The sequence below is a fragment of the Mauremys reevesii genome, unplaced genomic scaffold (genome assembly GCF_016161935.1).
Source record: "Mauremys reevesii isolate NIE-2019 unplaced genomic scaffold, ASM1616193v1 Contig11, whole genome shotgun sequence".
Classification (NCBI taxonomy): domain Eukaryota; kingdom Metazoa; phylum Chordata; order Testudines; family Geoemydidae; genus Mauremys; species Mauremys reevesii.
This window is the reverse complement of record NW_024100727.1, coordinates 137,087-161,916: the sequence shown is the minus strand read 5'-3', so window position 1 is coordinate 161,916 and position 24,830 is coordinate 137,087. Positions and strand designations below refer to the sequence as shown.

Genomic DNA, 24,830 nt, shown 5'->3' with positions numbered 1-24,830 from the left:
GAGAGTTGTCTGGCGGCCTCCTTTTGGTAGTCAGACCTCAGTCTCTCAGAGACTCCCAGGGTGGTGTGTAATTTTCCCAGGTTACTGGGTTGAGGCTTGAGCCGGTTCTCTGTTGCATTGTTGAAAAGGAACCCCTAGATATCGAACCCAACCTTGGTTACTGCTGGCTCCACCTGGCAGAAGGGTTAGACAAATAATTAATAAATGTTAGTGATGAAGGTTTGGGAGCTGCAGGAGGGGAGAGGGTGCCAGGCTCAGAATCCCACACTACCTCTTTGTTGACCAGTTCTTTTCCCCATTACCCAGAATGCCCAAGTTCACAGTTGGAGCTGAAGAAGTATGTCATTTGTTTGCTGCTTCAGTGAGTGATCAGCCCACCAAAACAGGGCAGAGCGCAGGGTTAAATACAAACACCCCCCACACACACATTCAGATGCTCACCTTAAATACACTGTTACAAAGTGATTCATTATCGATTGTATAAACACCTTTGTGCCTAACACTGAGATTAATTTCCTGACTCAATTGTCTACCTGATTGGAGGACTGACCAAGTTGCTTATCTGATTAGTTGCTGGCTCAGCTTTTCACCTGGCTGTTCTCTTTCCTTGCTAGACAAGCAGGCATCTTTTCACATGACCCAACCTCTAAAATTTATTGGTAGTCCATCGATCCGATGATGACAAATCTGTGCAGATCATCTATTGTTGTTCTCATGGTGTGTCGCCTGATGACTGTAAAAGCCAATTCTAGAGGTGCACATTTTGCTGTAGATGGTGCAAGGGAAGTTCGCGGTCAGTGGGTTGTGCGCTGCTGGTGCTCTGTGATGTCGTTCACATGCCTCTTGTAGACGTCAGCAGCGGCCTGCCTCAAAGGCGATGCAGGTATTTCTAACTGTTGCTTGCCACTGTGTTCTGTCGCTGGCGGCATCCTCAAGGTCCCTAGGTTTGATACTGCTGTACTGCAGATTGGCTTTGATGGTGTCTTTGTAATGTTTCCGTGGATGACCTATATGCGGGATGCCCTGGGAGAGCTCACCATACAGAAGCTGGCGGGGCATTCTGTTGGCATCCATGCGGCTGACATGACCGGTCCAACGTAGCTGTGACTTCATGATCATCATTTCGATGTTTGTCATCTGGGCTCTCTCGAGGCCCTTGAGATTGGGCACTTTGTCTTGCCAGCGGATGTGGAATGCTTTGAACTGCTTGATGTGACGCCTATATAGTGTCCATGTTTTGCACCCGTACAAAAGAAATGAAAGAACAACAGCTCTGTATACAAGCAGTTTTGTTGACATCCTGATGTTGTGGTGGTTTAAAACTTTGACACGCAGACAGCCAAGTGCCTGGCTTGCTTTGGATATTCATGCGTTGATCTCATTATCCAGTGATCCATCACTGGATATGACACTACCCAGATATTTAAAGTTCTCCACTACTTTAAGCTGAGTGCCGTCAATGGAGATACTCGGGACAAAAGCATTTGATCCAGGTGAAGGTTAATGGAGAACTTCTGTCTTTTCGAGGCTGATAGTTAGTCCAAAGAGTTGCGAGGCCTCGTCAGGCTTGTTGACAATGTGCTGAAGATCATTTTCAGTGTGAGCCATGAGGGCACAGTCATGGGCAAAGAGTGCCTCAAGAAGTAGTTTCTGCACTGTCTTAGTCTTTGCATTCAGACGACAGAGGTCAAAAAGTGAACCATCGTGCCGGTATTTCAAGTATATACCTCGGTCCAGATCTTTCATTGCATGGTTAAGGACACATGCAAAGAACAGGTTAAATAGGACAGGAGCGAGAACACATCCTTGTTTCACACCGTTGGTAATGTTGAAGGGGGCTGATGTGGCTCCAGCAGACAATACTTCGCCTATCATGCTGTCATGAAAAAGGCATGTAATCTGGACAAATTTTCTTGGGCAGCCAAGTCATGTTAAAATAGTCCAAAGGGATTCCCTGTTGACGGTGTCAAACGCCTTTGTCAGATCTATGAAGACAGCATACAGGTGCATGTTCTGTTCAATGCACTTCTCTTGTATTTGTCTGACAGCAAACACCATGTCGACTGCGCTCCAGCCAGGTCGATAACCACATTGACTTTCAGGTAGATTTGCCTCGGAAATACTGGCTATTAGGCGGTTCAAGATGATGCGGGCGATGATCTTCCCTCCAACAGAGAGGAGGAATATGCCTCTATAATTTCCACATTCTGCTTTGCTGCCTTTGTTCTTGAAAAGAGAGACAATAGTAGCATCGCGGAGGACCTGTGGTATGTTTTCATCCTCCCAGATGCTGATGATCATGCTGTGGAACGCTGCTAGTGCTTCTGGACCTGCTGCTTTGTATATCTCTGCTGGTATCCCATCTTTTCCAGGAGCTTTTCCTGAACTCATCTGGCTAACAGCTTTCTTAATCTCATCTATAGTGGGCGGAGAGTCAAGATCTGTCAGAGCAGGTTGTTGTGGAATTTCATTGAGGACATTATTATTCACGGGTTGATGGTCTATTGAGAAGGTTGCTAAAGTGTTCTTGCCATCTTTCGTTGATGCCTTCTTTATCTTTAGTCAGCGTTGTGTTGTCTGATGAGAGCAGAGGGGTGGTCCCTAGTTTAGAAGGTCCATAGACAGTCTTAATAGCACTGAAGAACATCTTTGAGTTGTGGGTCTCAGCATAGTGCTCAATTTCTTTGGCTTTGCTCTCCCACCAGTTGTCTTGTATCTGACGGAGGTCTTTCTGTGTTTTGCTCTGAAGGAACTTGAAGTGGTCCCATTTAGAGACTGAGGAGGGATCATTCTGCCATTCAATAAAGGCTTTTCTCTTTACTTCTAGTACTGAGCATATTTCTTCTTGGTTCTCATCAAACCAATCCTGATGTGCTCTTTTCTTTGGTCCAAGAGATGTTATTGCTGTGTCAGTCACTATCTGCTTGAACTGGTCCCACTTTTCGGTTACAGTACCGATAAGTTGTCCATGCGATATCAGTTTGTCATCAAGACTCTTCTGGAAATTTGATGAAACATTGCGCATCCTTCAGTTTGGCTATGTTGAAAGCAGGTCGCACATGCTTAGGGCGTTTGTGGCGAGAGGGAGCGATGTGAAGTTGAAGAGACATCCTGACTAATCTGTGATCTGTCCAGCACTCTGCTCCTCACATTACTCTGGTGATCAGTACGTCTCGGATGTCTCACCTTCTGACAATGGCATAATCTATCAGATGCCACTGTTCGGACCTACGGTGCATCCATGTCGTTTTGTATTTGTCCGCTTGTCGGAACAGAGTGTTTGTAATGCTCAGGTCATTTTCAGAACAAAGGCTCAAAAGGAGTAGTCTATTGCTGTTCATTTTGCTTACACCATGTGGCCCGATTACTCCTTTCCAATTCTCGCTGTCAGTCCCGACTCGGGCATTGAAATCTCCAAGTAGGAGTAGTTTGTCTGTTACAGGTGTGGCCTTGATCAGTCTATCGAGATCTTCATAGAATTGTTCCTTTGAGTTGTCAGAGCATGTTAAAGTGGGTGCATATGCACTGATGATGATGGCATGACGTTTGGCATTTAGTGGGAAACGTAGTTTCAGCAATCTTTCATTGATACCCACTAGAAGGTCTGGGAGTTGATGCATTAGTGAGGTTTTTATTCCCAGACTGACTCCATGTATTCTATCCTCTATCTCAGTCTTACCCTTCCAGAAGAAGGTGTAGCCACTTCCTGGTTCGCTCAAGGAACCTTCCCCAGCCAATCTTATTTCACTTAATGCCGCTATATCAATGTTGTAGCGGGCTAGTTCTCGAGCAATGAGAGCTGTCTTTCTCTCAGGTCTTGCAACAGCTTCTCGATCCATGAGGGTACGAACATTCCATACACCAATGGTGAGTTTCCTCAAATTTTTCTTTTGGTTTCGGACGCAGGTTGGGTTGAACTGCCAGCCGCGGCTTGCTGGCCAGTTGTTGTAGAGCAGGCAATTTTTAGGCCACCTTTTCTAGGCCCCTCCCTTACTAGGGTGAGCACTGCTGTCCTAAAGATGGCTGCTCAGACGCCTGGGAGGCTGCCGGGCAACTCTGCTGCCCCAGGTACAGAGCTGGACGACCACCTATCCACAGGCCGCCTGTGTGCAGGATTGGGACTATGAGGCCCAGTGGTAACCTCCACCTGTTGCTTTGCCCCTCCCCCATCGCCACAGGACTTGGGTGGTATGATGATGATGTTTGATGATTTGCACAGGACCTGTGTGTGAAAGCTATTTAAGTGGTAGAGCCGTTGCATGGGAGCAATCCCAACGGTATGAAAAAATGGTCACGACTGGTAACTTCTTTGGTTGCAGTGGATGGCCTTGACGTCTTTCGTGCCTCGTCAAGCCCTTCGCTGTCCACAAAATGTTGCAGAACTGCCTTCTTGGCCATTGGATCTTAGTGATCTCTTTCGCCCAGTCTGCCGGAGCTGACGTCGCATGCGGGTAGGCATATCCCTAATTCACTGAGGGTTTGAGTCCCATCAGTTGCACTCACCTGGTTTGGCCAGCCTGTCGAAGTCGTTGCCTGAGGTGTGGCCGCTGCGCGTGCTCCAGCTACTTGGAGCCACAGGTGAGAGGTGAGTGACAGGTGGGGACCAAAGTGGACGGACCACCCCCAAAGGGGTACGACAAGTCCCCCCCATCAGAGGTACTACCCCTCCCTGGGCACCCCATACACCCCATCCCTAATATATACATTCTGCATATTATATATACTACACTCTTGTTCTCCCACTTCTGCTTCTCTTCTCACCCACCTCTCCCAAGCGTCCTCTTCTCCTCTCCCCAACCCATCACTTATCCTCAGCCCCCTTTCATGCCTGCAGAACGCCTGACTCTGAGGAGGAGGAGAAAGAAAAGTAATAGGGAGGACATGTTATGCAAGATCCTGCAAGCCAATGCTGCATCAGACTGCAAACCAAAGGCCTGGAGGGCCAATATGGATTGGCAGAGAGCACGGAGAAGGGCAGAACGGACAAGAGAGAGGTTCAGGAGTCCCAGCAAGAAAAGAAGCCAGAGATGCACTAAGTCTGGAACATAATGGGTCTTCTCAGGCAGCAAACAGAAATGCTGCAGCTCCCTCCCCCCTTGCAGCCTGTGGAGAGTTCCAGGATGGCAGCTCCCTACAACTGTCAATGCTTCATTGAGCACAGGACCTGCAGCAGCAACTGTACATCAAAACTGGGCTGAGACAGAGAACAGATATTTGACTTCTGGTGCAGCCACACCCAAAGCAGTGAGCGCACTGTCCCCTGCACAGCGCTAGGGGATGAAAACTAAACCCACATGAAAACACGATTCACTCTCCTATTTATCATCTTCCTTGGGCTCAACGACCCCCAGCCCCAAGCAGCAGAGCAAACAATTGGAATGAAAAGCTGCTCAGAAGGCTGGACCAGCCCTTGAAACACACTAGGCCAGTCAGTGGGAGCAACAAATTAAAACCAGCCGCAAGCTGGACTGCTACAGATCCCTGCACAGAACTATCTCACTGCAGACACCTTGCCACAAAGACGTGCAGAAGTGAGGCCTTTCTGCCCTAGCCCAGGCTCAGTGACCCTAAACAAACGGTGGAATCAGGGGCCACAGAGCACAGGCAAAGGAAAGGAGCCTGTGACTCCAGTATGACAGAGCAGAGATTGGAGTCAAAAGTGCTCCTCTCTGTGTCCCAGATACAAGTGCAAACCAATATTCCATCATCTTCTCAGGAGCTAGAACAGCATCTCCCTGGGAAACAATGAGTCGCACACTATGGAAACTGACAGGAGGACGCTGCAGAGCGGCCGGCCACTGGGGCAGGAATGAAGAGAAATGGACCCAAGAATCAAACTCCAAACACACTTGTAACCCCGTCCTGAGCACAGTGCCCCAGTAACAGTCTCCTCAGTGCTGTGTGCACAGCTAACACCTCCCTACTCCGACATGGTGTTTCCCTGCGGCTGCACCCTGAGTAGGTCACACCCACCCCGACAGACACTGCACGGCCTGGCTTTAAACCACTCTGGCAGCACGCAGAGAGCTTGCCCTGCCCATGGCATCTCGCTGAGCTGAAATGGCTTCTTATAAACTAAGGAAGAATGATGGACTCCATGTGTCTCAATGCTCTGGTGAGCAAGAAGCAGAGGGGCAGGGAACTAGCCATGTATGTAAAACGCTTTCCTGCATCATAGAGCAGTGTCCTTAGTACTGGCTTCATCATGCTTCATATTCCACTGGCAAAGGGCTTTCCTCCCACTCCCCATCCCCTCTGGATCGCCGCTGGTCGTTCCACCCCCTCCACCACCTGGGAACCATTATTACCCCTTTGTTCTACTAAATACCCCATTCAATGCTGTCCCTGATTCTGGCCAGATTTTCCTCTTGGACGTCATCCAGCATCACTTCGACTCCTTCCCTTTGACAGCAACTATTTCTGTGCAGAGTGTTTCCTTCAATATGATTTAGCTGCTTTTGTGCCAAGGGATGAGGTAAAGCCGGCTGAGTCACTGTAACCTTGTCTGTGATTTCCCAGAAACAGAACGTGTTCTTCTAAAGCATTTGCTGTGCACCTACCCCAGCCCCAATCCATGCACATGGGGCAGCATCTGGCTGAGGCCTGGTCTGACTCTGCACTATAAAGTTAGGTCAATGTAGCCACCTTGTGTCGACCTAGGTGGGCAAGTGTCTACACTTAAATGTGTGTCCCACCAAAGTGAGTCCCCCATTACAGCCACACAGTCACACCAGCGCCTCGAGCAGTGCTAAGCCAGGGTCAATTGACGGAGTCCGACGCAGCGTGAGTGGAGACACCGAGTTACTTGTTGACCTAACCCATGGGCGGGGGATGAACCGTGGGCTTGGGGAGGCCATGCCCCACTCATGGCTGGCCTGCTCCTTCTGCCCAGGGCTCTCCCCTCCCACCCTCTTTGCCCGATGGAGCCCGGAGACCCCCCCACCCTCTGCCCAGCCTGGGCTGCCCAAGCACCTCCAGCCCTGGAGCACTGCGCAGGCAGAGCGGCCCGTAGCCGTGGCCCCAGGAGCAGCAGGTGGGGAATGGGTCAGCACAGCCCCTCCCCCCAGCCCCAGCACAGCCAGCAGCATGGCCCCAGCCCCCAAGTACTAGGCGGGTGGGCAGCGCAAGCCCCCGGCTCCAGTCGCCTGGACTCCCTGTCTGCAGGCCGCCCCCGTCAGCCCCAGCCCAGGGCAAGGGCACCTGAGCCCTCCCCAAAGTGGGGCTGGAGGTTCCCGCCCCCCAGCCTGAGATGGAGGCAAAAGTAGCCCCCTGCCCGTGTCCCAGGCCCCCACCCAGGGCAGGTAGAGGGTCTGCAAGTCTTTGGCCCCTCACAGCTGCCTGCCTGGCTCTTACCATGGCTGGGCTGCAGCACCGAGCCCCTCCTCTCCCCTCAACTGGAACCGGATTGGGGCAGATGTGGGACCACGATGTGGAGTCACAGACCCTCTACTTGCCCTGGGCTGGGTGGGGAGCCTGGGGGGATGGGACATGGATCCACTCTCAGCCCCTCCCTCCCGCACCCTGGGCAGGTGGAGGGTCCGTCGCAGTTCCCCACAGGTGCCCAGGCTCCCTGACCGGTCTCCATGCCAAAACAGGGATGTGTGTGCCGTCCTTTGCCCCGCTGCAGTTCGGGTACCCCCCATCGCTGCAAATCCATCCATACTGGGCTTTGGGTCTGTCACACCAGCAATCTGGGTCCTGTCTCCACTCTGTGCAGGTTCTCCGCGGTGTATGAAGTCTTGTTTCATTATAGCGGCAGCTAAGGTTAAGATTCACTTACTGTTTAACAGAGAATTTTCTAAGTGCTCTGAAATGTACCTGCTGAATCAGATTGTCTTAAAAACTGCTGTGCCTCCTGGGGGTGCCAGGCAGGGTTAAGGGTCCATATTTGGGATTTTTGACTAAGAGGGTCTTGAGATGAAGCCTTCTATAAATCACATGACATCTCAATTTTCTAGCACTCACAGTATTTTTTTGTTTGCCTCTGAAACTCAAATGGCTCTGTTACTTCCCTCCCTCCCCTCTTACCCCCTCAGGTGTTCTCACCATCTTCGGATTGATCTCACCAAGTGTCTGCCCCTTTCGGGAAGCAATATTCCCAAAGTTCTTCAGGCTAAAGTTTGGAACTACAACCTAGGTGGAGTCAAACTGACGTACCAAAGAGAGTCAGTGGCACATATGCTATAGACCCATAAGCCTTACAGCTCCTCCTGGCAAATTGTTTTTTTATAATTGGAGATATTCCAATCTCCTAGAGCTGGAAGGACCTTGAAAGATCATCAAGTCCAGCCCCCTACCTTCAGTAGCAGGACCAATTTTTGCCCCAGATCCCTAAGTGGCCCCCTCAAGGATTGAACTCACAACCCTGCATTTAGCAGGCCAATGCTCAAATCACTGAGCTATCACTCCTTCAAATGAGTTGAATCACTCATTAAAGAAAGGACATCAGGAAGGGCACGATCCCAGTGACGTAGCCAGGTTCTAACATCAGGGGGAACGAACACACAAAAAAAGGTGCCACCCGACATATCAAATTACACCTCTACCTTGATATAACGCGACCCGATATAACACGAATTCAGATATAACGGGGCAAAGTAGGGCTCCGGGGGGGCTGTGCACTCTCATCTCTCCTGAGGGGCTGCTCTGCAATCTGTGCCCCCTGGAAGCAGGCAGCACACAGGAGCGGGGGGGGGCACAGTCCCCTGCATAAGAGAGACAATGGGACAGAGATGGGCAGGGTCTGTTGGGGGTTCGCATGGGGGAGAGGGGGTGGAGGGCTGCACTGGAGACTCCAATGCAGCACCTAGCCACGCTGGCTCTGTGCATCATGAGGCCACTCGGGAAAAGGAGGCAGCAAGAGAGAGAGGCCAAGGAGGGGGGTGCCCTTCCCCTCCCAGGTGGGTCTGAGTGTCCCTGATCTCAGAGTCTCAGCGCTGCAGGCCCCCAGCCCCCAGGTACTGGGCTGCAGTGCAAGAGGGGCTGATACAGAGAAGTCAGGACCAGTCAGAGCACTTCCCATGTCACCATGAAAACTCACTCCTGGAAAGCTGGGTGAGGTAATACGGGTGGTGGTGGGGGGTAAATATATATCAAGGTGGGTGAGGTAAATATTTTATTGGACCAGCTTCTGTTGGTGAGAGAGACAGACCGACCCCCTTCTTCCCCAAGGCCCCCGCCTCTCCTCCTCCCCAGGAGCCCGGCTTGCTGGAGCTCAGTTCTTTCCCCTCCCCTTGCTGATTAGCTGTCTGTCCCCCTCCTGCTGGGAGACAGCTGATCGGGGAGACAGGGAGGGAACAGGGTTTGTGCAGCACACTCGGGGAAGCCAGCAAAGCCTGCCTGCAGGAGCCCAGCTTGCTGGAGCTCAGTTCTTCCCCTCCCCTCCCTGCGGCGAGATCAGCTGTCTCCCTCCTGCTGGGAGACACAGCTGGTCAGCGGGGGCGGGGTATGCAGCAGGCTGGGGGAAGCCGGGCAGGCCCAGCTTCAGAGCGGAGTGTGGGCCCTGCCTCTGGCGCCATGGTAACTCCGCCTAAAGCTCCGCTTTTTTGAAAATGTGCTGAGGGGAAGCAGCTGCTTCCCCTGCACCCCACTAGCTACGCTACTGCATGATCCTATAGGGTCTAACCAGCATGGATTCTGCCAACAGACGTCACGTCTCACTAGTCTCAGAATTCTTTGCTTTATTGACATGTCCCCTGGACAGAGGGGAGCCATCGGAGCTGCTCTGGCTTCCTTTCTCCTCGCCAGTGTTTGATCCACGACGACCCTTTGCCTCTCACCCCACGACTGCTTAGCTTGTCTGGGAGCCTCCTGTGCAGGACTTTGTCAAAGGCCCTTTGGAAGTCTGAGGGTCTGTGCACACGGCAAAAGCTGTGCAGGGGCTCCCCTCCCCAAGCTAGCTTGGCTCCAGCTAGTGCAGGTAACAATAGCTGTGTAAACGGGGCAGTGCAGCCCTCAGAGGGGCTAGTGCACAGAGTGCTCACTCCCAGCCCATGCCGGACCAGAGGCCAACTTCCCTCATGGCAGAAGGTTCTATGCTAGGTCCGTGTTGTTTAACATATTTATTAATGATCTGCTCAGGGCTGGGGGTGAGCAGGGAGGGAGCAAAATCTGCAGCTGACAACAAGGTACTTAGATTAGTCAGGTTCAGAGGGGGCTGTAAGGAACTCGAGAGAGACCTAAAGAAGCTCTAGGAACAGGCAATGAGTAAAACTCACTATTGATAAATGCAGAGTGATACCCGCTGGAGGGAAAGATTTAAACTCCTCAGACACTTTGCAGGGTCCTAGGGTAATTGTACTGACTCATCAAAGGGTCCTGAGCATCACTGTAGGCAGCTCGGTGACGACCTCTGCTCAGGGTGCTGCTGTGGTAAAAAAAAACTAGCAAGGCATTAGGGTCCATAAGGAATGGGCTAATGCAAAGAATATCACAGTGCCTTTAGCCCAATCGATAGTGTGGGATAATGGGATATTGTGGGCAGTGCTGCTCACACCGTCTCTAACAGGCAATTGCAGACCTGGTATGGGGCTCAGAAGGGCAATGGGAATAGTCACTATCCAGAGTAGTTTTAATTAAAGCTGACAAATTTCAGGCAGTGTATTAAACCTCGTACTTCAGGGGTTAAGCAAATCTCTGTTAGAGACCAGGATGAGATGTATCAGCTTGGGGGGTGGAGGCAGCGTTGTCCCACATCTGGCCCTTGTGAGGTTCTTACACCTTCCTGTGAATCATGAGGAGCTGGGCTCTGTCAGAGACAGGCTGCTGAGCTAGATTGCAGAAAAAGGGAGCTGAGGACAGAGTCGTATTTCAAACTGTTAAATGTTCCCAGTCACCCAACCCCAGACCTTGGGCTTTCAGCATATGGGGAAAGAGAGACTCTATCAGATGTTGCAGACTTGGGGAAAAGAGCTGATCAACCCAACTGCTTCCCTGATGGGAGAGAGGTACCAGCACTTCAGTTCTCTGGTTCACACGCTGCTCTGTTTCCGATGCTGGGGCAGGTTGAGAGCTGTCAGGTTACCCAGTTCCTATATAACACATCTAGAATTCAGAGTGGTAGCCATGTGGTCGCTTGCTAATCAGGTTCCAACTCCACCCCACACAAACTACATACATCAATAATTGATTCTATCTCTGTCTTTCCATAAGCAGTTCGTTTCAGTTTTACTTTCTATCGGTGACATAGCAGAAGCATCCCTATAAATTGCTCTCAGTCCTGGCAGAGCCCCATTAGCCTGGCCGGACGGCACAGCGGCTGGAAGCGGCTCCAGAGGCTGCAGGAGGAGCACACGTTCGTTCTCCAGGCACACAGGTATTGTTGGCTGATTGTCCTACACTTGGTTGCAATGTCTGACTAGAGAATGTGTATAACTGAAGATCTGTCACTGAAAGTGCTCCGGGGTTACAGGAGGAACAGGTACTTGACTGGCAGAGCTCTGTCTGACTCTCTCTCTCTCTGTCTGTACAAGATCCAGCTGATGCAGGGCTGGCTCCAGGCACCAGCTGAGAAAGCTGGTGCTTGGGGCGGCAGATTCTAGGGGGCGGCTTCCGCCCACTCCTAGGGCGGCACTGACGCTTTTTTTGCTGCTCTGGCCGCCATGTAGGGGGCGGAGGAGGGCAGCACCCGGCAGGGCAGCCCGCGTCCTTCCCTCCCCGCCGACCGGAGCAGCGCGGAGCTCTCCCGGCAGGCGGCGCGGAGGTGGTGAGCGCCTCCTTCTCTCTCTCTCCCCTCCCTCCCTCCCCTTCCCCCATTAGCCCGGGCGCCCGCTCTGCAGCACAGGGAGTCCCCTGGCTCCGGCCGCCCTGTAGGGTTTTTTGTCTTGTTTTTCCCCTGCTTTGCCGGCTGCGCCGTTCCCCCCCCCCCTTTGCCGCCCCAGCTGCGCCGTGTTTTGCCCCCGCGCTTTGCTGCTCTGGCCGCTGTGGTTTTGTTTCTGTTTTTTCCCTGCTTTGCGGCTCCGGTGGCCCCACCCCTCCTTTTTTTTTTCTTGGGGCGAGCCAGAGCCGGCCCTGCACATGACGTTACAAATTCCATCTGTGTGACAGCCTGGGGCTTTCAGCTGCTAGTATAGATTCAGCAACATTGAGATCCTCCCAGCCGAGTTTACCTGATACCTGGGCACTATCTTAAAGAAGCTGGTCTCCAGGATAGCTGGGTCTGGGGTATTTCAGAGCTTTGAGTAAAAGCACCAGCTTCAGCCGGTTAGGATTCATGATGTTACATCGCTCGTTACAAGTATTCAGGCAACTGCTGGTTATTTATTAAAAGGTTCACAAATCACAAAAGCTCAGTGAGTTTTAGCACAAATGAATATTCTTTGAACACTTATTGGAATGAATAACATTCAAAGTGAAGAGGCTGCAAACACATACCCTGCCAGAGAGCATTTCATCCCGAGTATTCTGAATAGTTAATAAATCATGAATACACTTGCAGAAGTCAGGAGTGATTCACTAACCAAAATGTGACAAGCTCATCAGTCATTTGGCACATGATATCTGACCAGCTGTAGTTATCACCAGGGAATGACCTATAGACCAGAAAAACCTGAACACCACGAATCCATGTTTATAGAGGGGGCATCCTCTGCAATATGATGCTAAAGATACTAAATGTATTGAGATGCTTTCAAATTAGCATGAGATTATTAACCGAGTTCAGTCAAAGATCTCAAGGATCACCTACTGGGTGATTCCATCTCTCTTGGGAATTGGCATCAGCCCCAATAAAAATAACAATAATTGTAAATTACAAACGATCGGCGCTGATGAGTGATCGTTCCTGGCGGCCAGAAAAAACCAGACTCCACCCGGTCACGTTTATGGGGATTGTTATTTTTAATTTTCAAAGGGCGAGGAGAGGGGATGGCTGGAGAGTTTCCATTGTTGTTCGTTCATGAAAAGCACCCGGGTGGGGCACGGGCGCTAAGCGGAGACTCGCCGAACAGCGACGTGGCTCCACTTTAGGGAAGCAGCGGATAGCTGCGCGGTGTGTAGGAAAAGCCAGTCCCGGCCCGGGCACTGATCGGGGCAGAGCCATCGAACCGGCTGCGATCCGTGCAGGGAACGCGGGGAACCTCCACCTCCCTGCCCTGCCCTGCCCTGCCGAGGACCCCAAGCAGGGGCGGCTCTAGGCACCAGCTAAACAAGCAGGTGCCTAGGGCGGCGAAATTTAGGGGGCGGCGAAATGACGGGCGTGTATGTGCCCGCTTAACGGAAGAGCGGCGGGAGCTCTTCCCCGGCTGCAGAGGACAGGCCGCTCCTCGGCTTGTCCCCGCGGGTGCACACCAAGAAGCGGCCCCTCCTCTGCAGCCGGGGAAGGGCCGCGCTACCAGCTCCGCCTGGGGGGGAGGGAGGAGGGAGGTTGCTTACCGCGGAAAGGCGGGAGCCGGTAGCGCAGCCCTGCCCGGGCTGCAGAGGAGGGGCCGCTTCTCCGCTTGTCCCCGCCGGTGCACTCCGAGAAGCGGCCCCATCTCTGCAGCCCCAGCAGGGCTGCGCTACCGGCTCCCGCCGGTCCGCGGTAAGCAACCCCCCCCAGGCGGAGCCGGTAGCGCGGCCCTGCCCCAGCTGCAGAGGAGGGGCCGCCCCTCAGCTTGTTCGCGCTGCTCTCCTGCGGGCAGCGGCCACCCCCCACCCTTCAGACCAACCGGTAGCCAGCTGCGGGCCGCCTCCCTGGGGGGGCTAGGGCGGCGCTGCGCTGCTCGGGGGGCGGGGGCTCGGGCTGCGGTCGGCGCCGCTGGGGGGGGGGCGGCGCTCTTCTTTTCTGCCTGGGGCGGCCGAAAAGCTAGAGCCGGCCCTGACCCCAAGCGCCGGCTGAGAAGAGGGCTCGGACCCAGAGCGGGAGCGGGCAGGAGGCCCAGCCGCGCTCAGCGGCGGGGTTTGAACCAGGCGCTCGCTGGACCTACCAGCTGACCGCTCCCGCGGGAGTTACAGGGGAACCGCAGAGAGGGGGACAAGCGGCGAGAATTTCACTCCCGTTTCGGAGGGGCCGGGACACCCCGCAATTGAGAGCCTCGGCTGGGTCTCCGAGGTTAGCGCCGGAGGGTGGCTGGCTGAGCGCTCCCCGCTCCTCCCTCGGCCCAGGCTGGAGGGACTCCCCGGGGAGGGGGACCCTGAGATCCCCGCTGGGCCCGGCAGCCCCGCAGCCTTGAGTTACTCACCTCATTGAGCAGCCCGGCCCCGCCACCCGGGTTCCCGGGGATTTCTCCTCTCGCCCCCGTCACTCGAACTCCTGGGTGAGGGGCTGCTTCTAAAGCGGGTCCCCCCTTTCCTTTCCCGAAGGGATCCCGCCGGGGAGCTGGAGAGTTTGGCCAAGGCAACACTTGAGGTCTCTCTGGGCTCTGCAATCGCTCGATTCCTGCCTGGTGCCGAGCCTCGGGTTCACATTCAACAGTCACCGATTTGCCAATTGCGTTCTGAGCCGACACTCGACTCACCGTGCTGGAAGGGAAAAGTGGGGAGGCTTTAAACCGGTGCTTCTGGCTCAGCACCTTATCTGTCTGTGGGCTAGCAACCCCTCCGGTGGCCCCGTTCACCGGGCGGGTTTAGACTAGGATGGGGGGAGAAAGAGAATTCAGGATCGAACTGGAAGCTCTGTGCTCTGTCCAGGGCGCTAACTTGCTGGGGCAGGGCTGCCTGTCGCTGTCCCTGGTGCTGAAAGGCGGATCGGCCTCACTCCGTCCGGGGTTCTGAGGGGCGATTGCATTTTCTAGACAAACCCAGAAACACACACGAAAAATATTTCATTTTTTTTCTTAAACTGACTCTGACTTGTTAAACATTTCATGGCCGGACCCTCTTTCATCTGCCATGTCCATAATTATGAGAGAAACCACAGTTCAGTTGCGCTGCTATAATCTCACATTGAATCTATTTCCCCAATGTTAAGTATTCTCACACCTTCTTGTCATTATCACTACAAAAGGTTTTTCTCCTGCTGATAATTGCTCATCTTAATTAATTAGCCTCTTAGGCCTGGTCTACACTAGGACTTTAATTCGAATTTAGCAGCGTTAATTCGAATTAACCGTGCAACCGTCCACACCAAGAAGTCATTTAATTCGACCTAGAGGGCTCTTTAGTTTGAATTCGGTACTCCACCCCGACTAGTGGAGAAGCGCTAAATTCGACATGGCTAGCTCGAATTAGGCTTGGTGTGGATGCAAATCGAACTTACTAGCTCCGGGAGCTATCCCACACTGCACCACTCTGTTGACGCTCTGGACAGCAGTCCAAGCTTGGATTCTCTGACCAGCCACACAGGAAATGACCCGGGAAAATTTGAATTCCTTTTCCTGTCTGGCCAGTTTGAATCTCAATTCCTGGTTGGACATCGGGGCGAGCTCAGCAGCACCTGCAACGATGCAGAGCTCTCCATCAGAGGAGTCCATGCAATCCCAGAATAGAAAGAGGTCCCCAGCATGGACAGACCGGGAAGTCCTGAATCTGATCGCTGTGTGGGGCGATGAGTCTGTGCTTTCGGAGCTGCGCTCCAACAAACAGAATGCAAAGACCTACGAGAAGGTCTCCAAAGCCATGGCATTCAGAGGATATAGCCGGGATACAATGCAGTGCCGCATGAAAATCAAGGACCTGAGACAAGGCTACCAAAAAGTCAGAGCGGCAAACGGACGCTCCGGAGCCCAGACCCAGACATGCCGCTTCTACGAGGCACTGCATGCTATTCTAGGTGGGTCTGCCACCACTGCCCCACCAGTGACCGTGGACTCTGAGGATGGGATAGTGTCGAGGGGCAGTTCCTCGGCGATGTTCGCCGATGGGGAAGATGAGGAAGGGTTTGTGGAGGACGACGCAGGCGATAGCGCTTACAATACCGCTTTCCCCGACAGCCAGGATCTCTTCATCATAAGAACATAAGAACATAAGAAAGGCCATACCGGGTCAGATCTCGGGTCACCCTCACAGAGATCCCCTACCAACCCTCCCCGGCCGTTAACACGGACTCAGAATCAGGGGAAGGATCAGTCGGTAAGTGTTATAAACATGGAACCATTTATTTCTTAAAAAACAGGAATATATACTATCTAAAAACTAGCTAAAAAGTTGTCCATATAAAACTATATAAAAAGAAGGTCCACACATATAGGGATTGAATAGAAATCCTCTTCGGTCACTTCCACGAAGGTCTCGTAGAGGTGCTCGAAAAGCCTCCACAGGAGGTTCCTGGGGAGAGGTGCCTTATTTGGTGCCCCATGGAAGCACACTCTTCCGCGCCAGGCCATCCTCACATAAAGCGGAACCATTGCCTCCACCAGCATGGCTGCATATGGTCCTGGTCTGTGCAGGGATTCCCGCAGCATCCTCTCTCTCTCTCTCCGAGTGACCCGCCTCAGGGTAATGTCGTGCGGCGACTGCTGCATCTAAGTAGGGCAATTAGTGTACTGTTACTATTGTGAATGCTTGACTTTTTCTTTGCATAGCAAAGACCTTCGTTCAACAGGCACGTGTTGGAGGCCGCAGAGGAAAAGCATACAGTGATCTTTCCCGGGCCCAGCCGCGAGGGGCTGGAACAGGGTCGGACTTTATGCTTTCCAGATTGCCTTCTGCGGGAGGGCACAGCTACCCATTAACTGTCAAGCAGCCTATAGTGTAGGGCTTACCAGGCCTGGCTGATAAAGGGATTCAGCTGTACCGCCCCGCTTGTCCGATCTCCGGTGCAAGACCGCAGCCACTGAAAGTGTCTTCCAAAATCTCGAACTTGTCCTGAGAGCTCGTGAGACTAGGTTCCCTGTATGGTCTTGTTCACAGAAACTGAGTAGACTGTGTTCAGTGTTCGCAAACATGTATCTTTTCAAGGAAATCACTTCCTTTTTCCCATCACACAGCTGCGGCTCTTTCCCGAACTGCCCCGGCATCCCCCTCACAGAGGCTGGCGCAGATTAGGCGGCGAAAGAAAAAGACTAGGGACGACATGTTCTCGGAACTGATGGCCTGCTCCAGAGCCGAGGCGGCCGAGCAGAGACAGTGGAGGGAGACCCTATGTCAGCACCAGCGCTCACACATCGAACGGGAGGACAGGTGGTGGCAGGAAGACCAGCAGGTGACTCAAACGCTGCTTGGGCTAATGAGGGAGCAAACGGACACGCTCCAGCGCCTTGTAGATGTTCTGCAGGACCGCAGGCAGGAGGAGAGAGCCCCCCTGCACTGTATCTGCAACCGCAATCCCCTGCCACAAAGTCCTGTCCCCCCCTCACCCAAAATAACAAGAAGGAGGGGCGCTAGGGGCCGTGAAAACTGGCACAGCACCCCAGCAGAGCGCTCATGTACCACACAGCTCTGATGCCATAAACTTTGAGAAGTGCTTCCCTTCCTGCATCACCCAGTCCCAAATCCAAGTTTCATCCCCCCACTGTGTAGTTGAGTATTAAAAGTAGTTTGTTGTTATTCACTGTTTCCATCCCATTTTTCTTGTCAGAAGACTTTGTCTGAAGGGGGGGGAGGGTTTTTTTAATTGCATAGGACAGCCTTCATTACCAGGGTACAGACTTGGGGGCAGGATCAACAGCAGGACACACACAGACTGCAGTCACTAGGCACCAGGGTCAGTCTGGGAGGTGTATGCTGCCCCGGGTCAGTCTGTGAGGTCTATGCTGCCCCAGGGTCCTAGCGCCTGCCATCCACAAATGGCAAGGCAGGCTGCCCTTACCATGCCCTTCCACCCTAGCCACGAGCCTCTCCGATGCCCTGAGCCCCAGCAAGAGCCCTCATCCACGGACACATACTCACCCTTCCCACACACCCCTCACCCCTTCCTACGCCCCAACCCCCAGCCCAGAGCCTGCATCCAAACTCCGTCCCAAAGACGGCACCCCTCACCCCTTCCTGCAAACCCACCCCTTCCTGCACACCCACCCGCAACCGTCCTCCCCCCAGAGACCGCTGTAGGAGCAGAAGCCTGTCATTCCTCTAGTGTAGAAGCGGTCTGTACATCAGTGCACACCGTACCCACCACAGTCTGCGTCCATGTTTCAACCCTAGAACAGGAATTCATAATTAAAGAAAACTTTGTTAATAATCAGTGTTCAATTAACTTTATTTTAAAACGTGTGTTAGAAGGGGGGAAACCTGGAGAACGGGGTATGTAACCGCAGATCGAAGTCAACAGTCACTGAAACAGGCTCAGGTTCAGCTTGTCTGTAAGTCAAGTGGACAGTCATAGGTTACCCTACTCTCTGAGGAACCTAGCTTTCAAAGCCTCCTGGATGCACAGCGCTTCCCGCTGGGATCTTCTATCGGCACGGCTGTCTGGCTGAGCGTAATCAGCAGCCAGGTGATTTGCCTCAACCTCCCATCCCGCCATAAAGGTCTCCCCCTTGCTCTCACAGAGATTGTGGAGCATACAGCAAGCTGAAATAACAACGGGGATATTTTTTTCGCTGAGGTCCGAGCGAGTGAGTAAGCTCCGCCATCTCCCCTTGAGACGTCCGAAAGCACACTCCACCACCATTCTGCACTTGCTCAGCCGGTAGTTGAAGAGTTCCTTCTCACTGTCCAAGGCGCCTGTATAGGGCTTCATGAGCCAGGGCATTAGCGGGTAGGCTGGGTCCCCGAGGATCACTGTAGGCATCTGCACATCCCCAACCGTTATTTTGTGGTCCGGGAAGAAACTACCTGCCTGGAGGCGTCTAAACAGACCAGAGTTCCTGAACACACACGCGTCATGAACCTTGCCCAGCCACCCGACGTAGATGTTGGTAAAACGTCCCCTATGGTCCACCAGTGCTTGCAGCACCATAGAAAAGTAGCCCTTTCAGTTAATGTAGTGGCTGGCCTGGTGGGCTGGTCCCAGGATAGGGATGTGAGTCCCATCTATAGCCCCACCGCAGTTTGGGAATCCCATTGCGGCGAAGCCATCTCTGACGACCTCGACGTTTCCTAGAGTCACTACCTTTGAGAGCAGTTGCTCAACGATTGCATGGGCTACTTGAATCACAGCAAGCCCTACGGTAGATTTGCCGACGCCAAAGTGGTTCGCTACTGACCGGTAGCTGTCTGGCGTTGCAAGTTTCCAGAGGGCTATGGCCACTCGCTTCTGCACAGTCAGGGCTGCTCGCATCCGGGTGTCCTGGCGCTTCAGGGCAGGGGCCAGCAAGTCACAGAGTTCAAGGAAAGTGCCCTTACACATCCTGAAGTTTCGCAGCCACTGTGATTCATCCCAGACCTGCAGCACTATGCGGTCCCACCAGTCCGTGCTTGTTTCCCGGGCCCAGAATCACCATTCCACACCATGAACTTGACCCATTGCCACCATGATCTCCACTGCGCGGCGTACCCTGCTTTGTGAGAGGTCTGCGCGACTCTCCTCACCGCGCTGCCAGAGCCTCCTCGCCCGATTTCTCAGCAGCTGACTGTGGAAGAGGTGGACGATAAGGTGCGAGGAGTTGACAACGGCCATAAGTGCAGCGATGATCGCAGCGGGCTCCATGCTCGCAGTGCTGTGGCGTCCGCGCTGTAACCGACCAGAGAAGGGCGCGAACAGATTTCCCGCCGGCGCTTTCAGGGAGGGAGGGCGTGATTGACGGTTCAATGACGACAGTTACCCAAAACCACCCTCGACACATTTTTTCCCCAGCAGGCATTGGGGGCTCTACCCAGCATTCCAATGGGCAGCGGCGACTGCGGGAACTGTGGGATAGCTTCCCACAGTGCAACGCTTCCAAAGTCGACGCTGGCCCCGTTAGTGTGGACTCACAAAGTCGAATTAGTGTCCTTAGTGTGGATACACAAATTCAACTTCATAAGGTCGATTCCACAAATTCGAATTAAGTTAATTCGAAATAGTCTTGTAGTGTAGACGTACCCTTAGAGTTGGTAGGGCTACTCCCACCTTTTCATGTTCTCGGTATGTGTGTCTATCTGCTCACTACGTGCATCCTATGTAGTGGTTTCTAGCCCAGGAAAGCTTATGCTCAAGTAAATTTGTAAGTCTCTTAGGTGCCACAAGTACTTCTGTTTTTTAATCTCAATGTAGTTATCTTTAAATCTTGCCTTGATAGCTATTTCTAATACAGTAGTTCCATTTTTGCCGCCAATGCAAAGCTTTCTTTAGGTGTTAACTGGTGTCTTTGTTTTTAGGCAGTGGCTGGAGTCTGTGAAGTGTATTTTGATCATCGAAAAACTACTGGTACTGCTCAATATTTCTGAGACACAATCTAAAATAATGGAAGAAAGGCCTGAATAATCCCCCCTCCCATTTTCCCCTTATCTTTACTTTTTGGATTGAATATCATCTAATGTGACTTGAGATATTAGGACATCTGAACAAGTGTTATTATTTTAAATAATTGTTCTGTTGCATCACTATTGTAATATTTTAATAAGCTGGGTTATTAATAACTATTACCCATTAATGGATACCTATTTAGGCATGGCTCACAAAGTAAGAGGTATATTTAGTTTCCAGGATACACAAGAAATATTCATAAGAACCAGCACCACGTGTCTCACCTTGCAACTGTTGCAAACTTTCAGATGAATCTTCCCAGAGCAGATAAGCAGGTAGGGAAATGCTGTTCTAGGGAACTGATCAAACCTTCCCAGCAGTGATTCGGGAGGGTGCTTTTATGACAGTAAATTTCTGAGGCAATAAAACTTCCAGAGGGGAAAAATGCCTGTGACTCTTTTGATTTGTCCATGGTCCAGTTAGGGGGGGAAAATGCCCCTTGACACTATGATAAGAAGGACCGGACCCATTCTTCAGTATGAAAATGAAGGACCATTCAGAAATAGCTCTCATGTAACTCAGTCAAAGTGAATGGATTTAGGTAGGGATGGTTCTGACCATTATGTTCTCTTCCAGTTCTGCAGTTTCACATTGGAGTCTGGTTTTGAAGGTTTTTTGTTGAAGAATTGCCACTTTTAGGTCTATTATTGAGTGACCAGGGAGATTGAAGTGTTCTCCTACTGGTTTTTGAATGCTATGATTCCTGATGGCTGATTTGTGTCCATTTATTCTTTTGCGTAGAGACTGTCCAGTTTGGCCAATGTACATGGCAGAGGGGCATTGCTGGCACATGATGGCATATATCACATTGTGCATATCTCTCTTTCAGTGATACACAGGAAGGTTTCAAGTAAACAAGGCCATTTGCAACCAATTGTCCTGGTCAATGGGAGCCATCAAGTTCCTAATGCCCCATTGACGGCCCTCACCTGGTGACTACATCAGTAATACAAGTTCATATCTTATATTTCTAACTTCAGATATAAGAATGATACATGTGTATGAACAGGATGAACACATGCAGTAGATTATAAGCTTTCTAATGATACCATACAAGGGGTATTCAGTGTAAAGCATATTTCAGTTACGTCATATTCAAAAGCATATTTTCATAAAGCATATGGTGTGCAACATCACAAACTCAAATGGTCAAAACTTTTCTGACAGACTTGACAGATCAACACCTTCCACGGGAACATGTGAGTTTAGTCACAGGATCACCCTCCTCCTGCTGGGTTGCCATGTCTAGGGAATACATTGAAACAACGAGGAGTCCGGTGCTTATGCCCAAATAAATCTGTTAATTTTTAAGGTGCCACCAGACTCCTTATTGTTTTGTGGATACAGACTAACACAGCTACCCCCAATACTGGGGAACACATTGTGTGTCTGTGACGTTATTGATATAACTTGGGACCATATAGAACATGGGTTGCAACCAAGGTCCTGTAGTGGCACCAAATCTTAAGTAAAGGGGGTCATATAAGGTGTCTAAGACCAGGTTCTGGGTTGCTGGTTATGATTATGCTGTCTGTATGTCTGTGTATCATTTTGTAGTTGAAGTATAAGTATTGGCTCTGTACTGTCTGTATTTTGTATTATGCTCTGCTTCTGGGAAATATCCCAGACAAGCTGGTGTTAGCCCTGCCTAGCTGGCTTGATGGCCCATTAAGGACCATCAGCTACACAATTGACCCATGGAGAGGAGGCAGACACGCCTTGTGACTCAGCAAAGTATGCAGAGACTTGTCCTTGTGACTGCAGACTCCATTTTGATGTAATTTTCCACAATGAGGACAAAGAGATTCTTACACCTGGAAAAGTCTATATAAGGCTGATGCATCATCTCCATTTGGTCTTCAATCCTGCTTCTGACCTCTGGAGGGACTTTGCCACAAACTGAAGCTCTGCACAAAAGGACTGACCGACCCATCCCAGCGGGGGATGTTCTCCAGAGACTCAATTTGAACCTGCAGTTTACTCCATCACTGCTGCAAGCCTGAACTAAGAACTTTGCCATTACTGTATGTAATTGATTCCATTTAACCAATTCTACCTCTCATCTCTACCTTTTTCCCTTTGTAAATAAACCTTTAGATTTTAGATTCTAAAGGATTGGCAACAGCGTGATTTGTGGGTAAGATCTGATGTGTATATTGACCTGGGTCTGGGGCTTGGTCCTTTGGGATCGAGAGAACCTTTTTCTTTTATTGGGGTGTTGGTTTTCATAACCATTCATCCCCAGGACGAGTGCACTGGTGGTGATACTGGGAGACTGGAGTGTCTAAGGAAATTGCTTGTGTGACTTGTGGTTAGCCAGTGGGGTGAGACCAAAGTCCTCTTTGTCTGGCTGGTTTGGTTTGCCTTAGAGGTGGAAAAACCCCAGCCTAGGGCTGTGACTGCCCAGTTTAAGCAATTGGTCCTGATTTGGCACTCTCAGTTGGGTCCCGCCAGAATCGCTCCGTCACAGTGGCGTAGTCGTGCTTGGATCCACAGAACCAGGTCAATTAAGCTTTGGGTCAGAACCCCACGCTATCCAAATTTTAACTTTGGGATTGAGAGTTTGGTTGGTTAAAGATCAGTGACTATGAGACAGAAAGCATCAGGAAAAGCAAGGAAACTGCAAGCCTTGAGAGACAGCCTGCAGTTTGATTATGAGCAAGAACTGGCAGAAATTCGAATGGAGAAAGAGGCTGATGAGAGAAAGAAAGAAGTTGCTAAGAGAGAAGAAAAAGCTCGTAAGAGGCGTCTGGAGCTGCTGGCTGCTGAGGAGAAAACTCGACAGATGCAACAGGAGACAGCTAGACTCCAACTCCAAGTCAAAAAAGCAATGGAAGAACAGCAGAGACTGTATCCTCTTGAAAGTCCAGTTTGTAACAATGTTGGTATGTTGTATAACTCTGAGCAGTTGTCTGGGGGTAACCAAATGTACCCCAACAATGCCACCTTTTATGTCAATGCTGTTACTGTGTGTTCAGTAGAGGGTGGCCCCATAAATTGTGCCAGTGCTATAGATGGGAATGGTAATGGAAAATTCATAGAGTGTGTAAAAGTCAATGGTAAAAGCTGTTTAGGGCAAATTATGGCTTCTAACATCACTCTTGTTAAAGCAGATCTGGTCAAAGAGGAAGATTATTTACCAAATCAGAGTGTGAATGTTGTGATCCTCTGTCAGTTTACTGTCCGTGTGCCTTTAGCCAGAATCCACCTTGAGTGGAATGGGGCTCAGCATGAAGTGATAGCTGGCGTCAGGAAGTTATTGCCTAAAGATCTTTTAATTGGGGAAACTGTTAAAGCTTTGTTCAGTCCAGGTAGCCAGTCACAGGGGAGAAATGATCTTAAACCTGTGTCTATTGTGGGCAATGATTTGCCTGAGGTGGGTTGCTCCAAAGGTTTGTCTGTGCCAAGAAGCAGTGTGTCTGTGAGTGGAGTTTCTGAATGTCTGTCTGATGTCTCAGAAGTGAATCTGGAGTTAGATCAAGAGCAGAAAGATCTCATTGGTGAGGAAAATGTTTCTCAGGAGCAGATTAAAGTAAATGGTCAGGTTAAAGCCCTAACTGAGGAAGGAAAGGGTAAATTTGTGATAGGTGATGGATTGGTGGCTAGTGCAGCTTGTAGAAGTGAACCTGAAATGGGTAACTGTGATTTGCTGAAAGTAGCTCAGTGTAGTGAAAAAAGCAGCAGCTTATCTGTTGGGAGTGGCAATGTGCCTGGTAGGGAAAGTTTGGAGGAGCCTAGGCAGCCTTGTGAGCTGATGGCTTTGTCTAATCAGCAGTTTGGGAAGACAGGGATAGTGGAAGAGGAGTGTCCCTATCCCTTACCTGTGTCCTGTGTGGAGAAATGTGACAGTGGAGGGAATGTGCCTGTGTCTGTCAGGAGTATTGACTTGCCTATGAAGGAAGCTACCCCAGTCTCCAAGCAGTTGTCTGTGAACAGCCCTGTGCGCTGGGACAAGGGAAGTGAAATCCCAAGCTGTGTGTCTGGTGAAGGAGAATGTGTCTCCGGCTCTTCTGTGTCTGTGGAGCAGACAGAAGGTGCCTTTCAGCCTGTGATGGTTGAGGGTGATGCAGTTGTCTCGGAGTTGGTTGTAAATACAGCTAAAGCCCAGGGAGGGAATGGTCCTAAGTTTGTGTCTGATGGGGAGAATGGCACTGTGACTAGGTTGCATCCAGTTAGTGTCTTAGCAAAATCCCAGAGAACAGACAATTCTGGTGCTTGTAGTTTGCCAGTTGCTAATGTGTGGTTGGAAAAGGGTGCAGCAACTCTGTCTGGTCAGGGTAATACCCTAGCCAGGGCACAAGGAGAGCAGGAAGGTGATTTAATTGTGTTACCTACTGACAGTTTGACAACTTGTAGCAAGAAGGAAAAGATTCCTGAACTTGTTCATGGCCAAGGGAAGGAGACTGCTTCTGACCTGTTATCTAGAAAGTCTGTAGGTGTGCCTAAAAGGGGATTGTGTAGGAATCCGCCTGTTGGGCCTGAAGTGATTCTGAATGTAAGTGAGACCCAGAAAGCGTCTGTGGGTGCGCAGGGAAGTGTTCCTTTAGAGCAAGCCCTAGGTGAAGAGGGGAAGGGCAGAATTTCTGAG

The 24,830-nt window shown here is 51.2% G+C and overlaps 1 protein-coding gene across 1 annotated transcript in view; it reads left to right on the top strand.

Annotated features, from left to right (window-relative positions):
* Positions 1-11,286: 11,286 nt before the first annotated feature.
* The window catches only part of LOC120392689 (stonustoxin subunit alpha-like), a 51,086-nt gene continuing 37,542 nt past the window's right edge, over positions 11,287-24,830 (top strand). Inside the window, exon 1 of the mRNA XM_039517425.1 lies at positions 11,287-11,314. The gene's annotated coding sequence lies outside the window, so the exon portion shown is untranslated. The remainder of the gene's footprint in view (positions 11,315-24,830) is intronic.